Consider the following 8,289-nt stretch of genomic DNA (forward strand, 5'->3'; position numbering starts at 1 on the left):
TCACAGGAGCAGTGTGTGTGTGTCACCAGGCGTGGTGTGTGTGTGTGTGTGTCACTAGGAGCAGTGTGTGTGTGTCGCCAGGCACGGTGAGTGTGTCACAGGAGCAGTGTGTGTGTGTCACCAGGTGCGGTGTGTGGGTGTCACCAGGCGCGGTGTGTGTGAGTGTGTCACAGGAGCAATGTGTGTGTGTCACCAGGAGCAGTGTGTGTGTCGCCAGGCGCGGTGAGTGTGTCACAGGAGCAGTGTGTGTCACCAGGCGTGGTGTGTGTGAGTGTGTCACCAGGAGCAGTGTGTGTGTGTCACCAGGCGTGGTGTGTGTGTGTGTCACTAGGAGTGTGTGTCGCCAGGCGCGGTGAGTGTGTCACAGGAGCAGTGTGTGTGTGTCACCAGGTGCGGTGTGTGTGTCACTAGGAGTGTGTGTGTGTCACTAGGAGTGTGGGTGTCACCAGGCGTGGTGTGTGTGAGTGTGTCACCAGGAGCAGTGTGTGTGTCACCAGGCGCGGTGTCTCAGCTTCATCCGACCCCAGCTTGGTTTTAAGGGTCACAGTTCCAGATCTTCTGCTAATGAAAGGAAGTAGGTGGTGGCTCTGAGCTGTGCGGGACAGAAACTCTGACTCAAGCCTGCTTTCAAATGAAGAGGAAGCGGATGGTCCAGCCCGCCAGGGAACAGGAAGAGCAGGGCGGGCCTGTGGGGCCACTCGGCCTCTAACAATGGCATGGGTTTGGCCGCCCGGGAGGGAGGCGGGGCCCGCCTGGCCTCGCTGTGGTCAGAGCTGTGAGTGGAGACCATGGAGTCTCTGTCGGGTCTCGGTGCCGGGGTCTGGGACACAGCACAGGGCTGGAGCCTGCCCCACCTGCCGGCCGAGCTCAGGTCCTGTGCTCACCACCACACCCATTCCCAGGGGAGGCACTGGGCAGCTATGCACCCACAGCAGGGCCCTGCCTGGGTGCAGGGTGTGATGCATGCAACCCAGGCCTGTCCACATGGAGTCCTGGGTCCCCTGGCTCCTGGTGCCCGGCCAGGCCCCAGCATCACGCTAGCAGAGGCAGCCCCTGCCGGGCAGGGAGGAAACCCCAGGAAAACTGGGGTCAGGCCCCAGGGGACAGACAGGACAGCCCTCTCCTCCCATAAGCCCCTGCATGGTGTGGCTGGCGGCCGCCTCCCTGGCAGAGGCAGCGGCCTGCTCTCCCTCCGGGGCCTCTGCTTCCACTTTCACATTAGCAGCATCTCCTTGGGTTCACCAGCTCCTCCTCGTCCCCCTCCCCTCCTCCTCCTCCCCTGCACCCTCGCCTCTCCCCCTCTTCCTCCTCTTCCTTCCCCGTGGCTCTGCCTGCTCCCCTCCCAGTGGCATCCCTGTCTGCGGCAGCAGTGACATCATGCATTGAGGGCCTGGCTGGGACAGCCAGTGGCTGATCTGGCTGATCCGGTGTGGACCGTGCCCCTTGGCAGGTGTGTCTTTATTAGAGCTAGTTATTCCTCTAACCCCCAGCCCCCAACACCGACCAACCCCAGCCTGCCTCTGGAATGCTCTTGGGGTTACATCGCTGGTCTGCAGGGAGGGCAGCCATGGCAAATCTCAGGCCCAGGACTGCCTGGCCACGTGACCTTGCCCCCTCCCCACGGCTCTGTCTGGTCGCCCGGGAAGGAGGGAAGCAGTACGAGGTGATGTGTGGCGCCGAGATTGTGAGCGCACCTCCTGTGGTGGCCAGGGAGTGACCGGAGGAGTGACCGGAGGACAGCCTCACTGGCCGGCTGAGCTCAGGGCCCGGGCCGTGTGCCCCAGGAAGTCTGTGGCTTCGACGTCCCACAGGCCCAGGCCAAACCGGGAGGCTGGCGGGCAGGCCTGTTGGTTCCAATCTGCATAAAAACACACTGCTTTTCTTATAGCCTTTTGAGCCTTGTAAAGAATTTCTGTGCTAGCTGGCTAGCACATTGCTTGAGTAGGAAGAAAAGCAGAAGTTTTCTGCTGGAAACGTGGAAACGACAGAGTGGTCCTCGGGCAGGGGCAGGGCCTGGGACTGCCACTGGAGCAGACGCTGCCACGCAGGCAGATGGTGCTGCTGAAAGATGCACAGGCCAGTGCTTTGGGGGGGCGGGCGGGGGCTGCCAAGGCCCTGCCACTGAGAGGCGAGGTGTTCGCACACAGGACTCGTGCTCTCACACGCGTGTGCGTGCGACGGGGCACAGCCCACAATTCCCCGCTGGAAGGCTGGTAGGTAAGGAGAGCAAACGACACAGACAGGTTTCTTCAACGATCCCATTACTTGTTTCTATGGCAAAACGGCGCCTACACTAGCCGTGTGGTGAATGAAGTCAGTGTTGGATTTCAGAGAGCAATTGGATGAATAAAATCACCACGGAGGCCAAGTTGAAAAGTGATTCTTTGCCAAAACAAAAGGAATCTTTGCCAAACATGTCTCTCATAGCCCATCCCCCCTCTCCACCACCCCGGGAGGGAAGGGGGGATGGGGAGAGGCTGGAGCTCTCTACTGCGTAGCAACCATAACCCCGAGGACAGCATCTGAGGAGACAAGCAGACTACAGAGGTGTCGAGGGAAATCATTTCAATTTTTAAAATTCATAGAAAGACAACTTTACATTAAAAATGTCTTTATTGCTTTTTTCTGTCTATAAAGTGTGAATATTCTAGTATAAAAAAAGCAACTAAACAGCAGAAAGGCCAAAACCATTTTTTTTTTTTGTCGGTCGTGGGGCTTGAACTCTGGGCCTGGGCGCTGTCCCTCAGCTCTTCAGCTCAAGGCGAGCGCTCTACCACTTGAGCCACAGCGCCACTTCCGGTTTTCTGGTGGTTTACTGGAGATAAGTGTCTCACGGCCTCTCCTGCCCGGGCTGGCTTTGAACCGCTATCCTCAGATCTCAGCCTCCTGAGTAGCTAGGATTACAGGCGTGAGCCACCAGCGCCCGGCTCAAAACCATTTTTTTTTAACAGAGAAGTTCCCTAATTTCTACCCTGGCCCAGCCCGGAGACAGCATGGCCGCAGGGAGCATGGCTGCTTTGTTCCCTGCTCTGCTCCGAGACCAAACCCGAGGCCGGGCTGGCTGGACGGAGCCGGACCACCCCACACACAGGCCCTGCTACTTCCTGTACATTTTGCTTAATGATGTGCCCTAGAGGCCTTGCACCCGCACCTTCAGGCGAGTATCATTCCTCAAGCGCTCCCTAGCCCCGCTCAATGAGATTTTTTAAAACCAAACCCCGGTTAATTGACATTTGGGCGCTTCCCAATGTTTGCACCTTGCCCGCACGTACTCCACCTGTCTGCCGCTCCCTCTGGGTAAACCTGGGCAGGAGGGTGGTTTGGGGTCCCGCATGTGAACCAGTGGAGAGTTCCAGCCCCGCACAGACGGGAGAGTGGGCAGAATTTCCGTCCGGGAAAGGAAGCAGTCCGCTCTCTGTCTGGTCTTGAGCCTCTGGTTGCCTCTGGGGGGGCTGTGAGCAGCGAAAGCCACAGCAGCAAAAGCTGCAGGCCGCTGCCTAGCCCCACGCTGAGAGATTCAGAAGTCAGCCCAAGAACGAACATGTTCCGTGCCGCGTGAAACACCAAGTGGCTGTAAGAGAAGATCTGCGGCTCCTCTTTGCATGTCCAGCGAAAGGCAGGGATCCCACCGACCACTGCGCCGCCACCAGGCTCCTCATCAAACAAACGAACGGAAACAGCAGCCCACTCACAGTGGAGACAAGCCAGAGAGAGGACTCAGACTCCACGGTCCGCACGGCTGCGATGGCGGCCTGGCTCTGCCATTCCGGAGTCATTACTAAGAGAAACGAGGAGCTGTGCCTGGTGCTGGTCTCTGGAGGAAGAAGGGAATAAAGACCGGGCCGTTTGGGGAAGAGGCAAGACACAGAATGCAACAGGAAGCAAGGAAAACTCGAGTGGTTCAAGCTGCACACGGAGAACGCCGGCCTGCTGCCCAGCAGGGCAGGGGCTGAGCCTCTAGGCTCTGGCCAGGCTGGGCAGGTAGACCCCTGCTGGAACCCCTGGAATCCCTCCTTCCTCCGGTTGTGTTTAGGATTTTCCCTTGGCCACGAATGTTATCTAGCTTTGCCTTGATACGTCTGGGTGGATCTTGATTGACATGTAGGACCATAGCCAATGTAGAGACTCGGGGCATTCTTCGATTTGGAGGCTTTCTTAGCCATTGTCTCTTAATCATTAATCTCTTATTATTCTCTTCTTAAAATACAATTTTATTGTTACTAAGATGCTGTACGGAGGAGTCACCATTCCATAGCTCGGGTCATGAGTCCGTTTCTTTTTGGGCAGTGTTCCCCTCCCCTTGCTTTCTGCCAGTTTTGCCCCTCATCCCCTCTACAAGTTGTGCACCGTTCATTTTCCACGTGGTATCAACTGAGAGTACCATGACTGCCCTTGTTCACCCGCCTTCCGTTTCCCCACCTCCCCTTGCCACACTAAAAAGACAAAAAAAAAAGTAAAAAGAAACACCGCTGCCGCCACCGCCTCCACCGCCAAAGCTCCCATTTCCTGGAGTTAGTTTTGAGATTAGTATTTCAACTGTTCCTCCTTCCACATATGAGAGAAAACGTTGCCGTCTCTCTGAGCTTGGATTACCTCACTTGACATGATTTGTTTTAGGTCCATCCATTCCCTGAAAACGACATAATCTTATGCTTTCTAATTGATGAATAAAATGCCTTTGTGTGTAGGTGCCACATGTTTTGATCCGCTCATCTAGTGTAGAGACTCTGTGCTGTTTCCATAGCCAGGCTGTCATGAAACAGTGCAGCCGTGAACCTGGCTGTGCAGCTGTCTTTATGGTTCCCTGGCTGGTGGTGTCCTGGATAGGTGCCCAGCGATCACATCTTCGGATGGGCTATTTTATATGCATAAATTGGCCCCGTTCATTCTACCTTGCCTAACTCTGCGTGTTTCTTACTTTCTTTTCCTCTGTGCTATCTTCTTGGTGACGATCTTACCTCTGAATGAGGTCACTCACTTCTCAGTGTGAGGAGGAGCTCAGGTGAAGGAGTCAGCTGAGCAAAGGAGCTGAGCTATACCCCCGGTGCCGTGCAGCTGTGGGAGCGGAGCCTTGGGAACTGGCCAGCTCTCCTGAGCAGGAGCCGTATCCGCCTCCGCCAGGGGGAAGATGGTGGAGCCGGGGGTGTTCTCAGGGGAGAAGGCACACCTGCCCGTGGAGCAGCAAGGCTGGGGCTGATGGCTGCATGTCCCTTAGGTTCAGGGGTGCAGAGACCGAAGGGACCACACTGGTGCACTCAGAGCAGAGCACAGGACCTGCGCTTGGCTAGCGGCAGCCAGACCCGTGCAGAGCAGAGCACAGGACCTGCGCTTGGCTAGCGGCAGCCAGACCCGTTCCAGAGCTGCAGGTGGAGAGAACAGCGTGACTGCCCCAGCAGACAGGACAGGCACACAGGTGACAGCCATGGCTCCAGGAGAGCTGAGGAGAGCAGGCCCTGCACAGCCTCACCCTGGCAGAAGGGACAGATTTGGAGGCAAACACAGACACTTATGTAACAGGAAAGGATCTCCTCCACAGTCCCACAAGATCTCCTCCACAGTTCCCCAGGATCTCCTCCTCAGTCCCCCAGGATCTCCTCCACAGTCCCACAGGATCTCCTCCACAGTCCCCCAGGATCTCCTCCACAGTCCCCTAGGATCTCCTCCACAGTCCCCCAGGATCTCCTCCACAGTCCCCCAGGATCTCCTCCACAGTCCCCCAGGATCTCCTCCACAGTCCCCCAGGATCTCCTCCACAGTCCCCCAGGATCTCCTCCACAGTCCCACAGGATCTCCTCCACAGTGCCCCAGGATCTCCTCCACAGTCCCACAGGATCTCCTCCACAGTCCCCCAGGATCTCCTCCACAGTCCCACAGGATCTCCTCCACAGTCCCCCAGGATCTCCTCCACAGTCTCCCAGGATCTCCTCCACAGTCCCCCAGGATCTTCTCCACAGTCCCCCAGGATCTCCTCCACAGTCCCCCAGGATCTCCTCCACAGTCCCCCAGGATCTCCTCCACAGTCCCCCAGGATCTCCTCCACAGTCCCCCAGGATCTCCTCCATAGTCCCCCAGGATCTCCTCCACAGTCCCCCAGGATCTCCTCCACAGTCCCCCAGGATCTCCTCCACAGTCCCTCAGGATCTCCTCCACAGTCCCACAGGATCATTTCTGCAGTCCCCCAGGATCTCCTCCACAGTCCCCCAGGATCTCCTCCACAGTCCCACCCAGAGCGCCAGGCTCTCAGGAAGGCGTGGTGGGCTGGAGTCCTGCCCTGATCCTGGACCCACTCCCTGGTGAGCCCTGCCTACTCCACGGGCCCTGTCCATCTTGAGAAAGAAAAGAACAGGAAGGAAGGAAGACAGACATGTTTTTAAGGGAAGTTAAGGAGAAAGCACCGTGGGAGAGTGCTCTTGTTTGATTATTGGACTGGGAAGGTTTCCTCAGTGCTCTGCTTTCCATTTCTGTGTAGCGGATGAATGTTACCCCACAGGGTGTGAGCTCCCCTCCGGGCCCCATCTCCTCTCACGCCTCTGTGTCTTTGCCTCTAGGCGATGGGAAGGTGTGAAGCTGCGCGGTCATCCCCGGCAGTTCTCTGCAGCAGCGTCTGACAACGTCTCCCTGGACCCCTCGGAACTCTGACTTTCCACCTTCATGTCTTCTTCCTGCCAGGCTCCCTGCCTCTTCATAAGATCCCTCCTCTCCTGTCTCTTCCTTTCTCCTTCCCTTATTCCTTTCTCCTCTCTCTGTCTCTGTTGGTCTCTGTCTCTTTCCTGGTACTCCTTTTCTAATTAAGAACATTTATATGCCGGGCATTCACCTTTGAATGAAGAAGCTCTGTTCTGGGCCAATTCTTCTCTCCCAAGTTCACTGCGGGCTTCTCCATGATGGTTTTGATTCTGCTGGGTCACCTATGGGTCATTCCCTTAAACCTTGGCTCACAGGCTCTGTGCTCATGACTTGCAAGCTGTTTTGAGTGAGTTTCCTTGGGATCTGCTCCAGCAGGCCCAGGGGCAGTGCTGGAGCTCTTCCATCAAGAGCCGCCACAAAACCTCTAGATTGACAGCCAGGGGGCAGGCGTCAGAGTCTCTGGGTCTGAAGTTCTCTCCTTAGTGGACATCTGAGTCACTGTGGGCCTTTGCCTCCCAGTTCTTTGAGGAGCCAATAGTTGGCGTGTCTGCTCAGTTCATACCGTCTGCCGGTGGACTCAGAGGCCACCCAACTCCCTGCCTCTTGGGGGTCAGGGCAGAAGGTTTTTTAGGAGACTTTGTTGACTTAGTGTGGTGACATGATGTTAGGGGAAGCCGGAGACACGGGGAGAGGGGAGCTGGGACAGGGAGCCCCTCCGGCATACCCCCGCTTCATGTTTGGAGTAATTCAAGTCTAAAGACAGCAACTGTAACTTCATCCTATCAAGGTGATTTCAGGCCACATGTGCAGTGGTATTTTAAATTTGAGCCGTGGCATTTAGGGAAGTTGCTGGGAAACACAATTCAAGATGAGGACACCGATCCGATGCTCTGTCTAAGCTGAGAACCTGGCAGCCCTGTGATACTGAGAACTAGTTCTTCAGTCTTTTCGAGTCTTTAAATATATTCCCCTAATGGCACAGGTGGAATCCCGTCCCACGGCGGGACAGGCCGGCGCTCACCGCGCGTGTGTTGAAAGGGAACCGAGGCTCCACTGGGGGGTGAGCAGTTCTTTGGAGCTGTCTCGGGAAGTGTGGGGCGGCCAGAGAGGGGTGCAGAGCCGTGGGCTTCAAGGCTGCGCGGCCTGTGGGCGTCGCTCCGCTCTGCTCCTCCCCGCCAGCGAGATGTCAAAAGACTTTATTTAAACTTGGATCCAAATTACATCTTCAGAACCACAAGCAGGGGCTTCCTCTTTCAAGCTTCTTATTCACCACGGCCGACATCTGACGAGTGGTTAGGTGATCAATGGAGGCAGTTGGCACAATGCCCTGTGTGCGGGTGGCAGCAGTGAGAGCCACAGAAAGCTGAGCTGGCGAAGGCTGCCCTCGGACCTCCCTGCCCCTCCCCAGCCCGTGGTGCTCAGCGTGGGCTAAGTCCTGCCTGAGGCTGACCCCCAGGCCAGCAAGGGCCGGTGGGGACACACCGCCGGGAAGTTTTCTGGGAGCTCAGCCTCTACCCTTCGTCCTGGGGAGGCTGTGCTGGGTTCCTGGTGTCCCCCATCAGGAGTGACGCCAGGAGAGGTACGACCTCATTTCTGGGCACAGAGCACAGACACAGCCACCCGCCGGCACTGTACACTTCCACAGCGGCTGAGCTGTGGCTC

Source organism: Dipodomys spectabilis, unplaced genomic scaffold (genome assembly GCF_019054845.1).
Source record: "Dipodomys spectabilis isolate Male_0828 unplaced genomic scaffold, ASM1905484v1 ptg000126l, whole genome shotgun sequence".
Classification (NCBI taxonomy): domain Eukaryota; kingdom Metazoa; phylum Chordata; class Mammalia; order Rodentia; family Heteromyidae; genus Dipodomys; species Dipodomys spectabilis.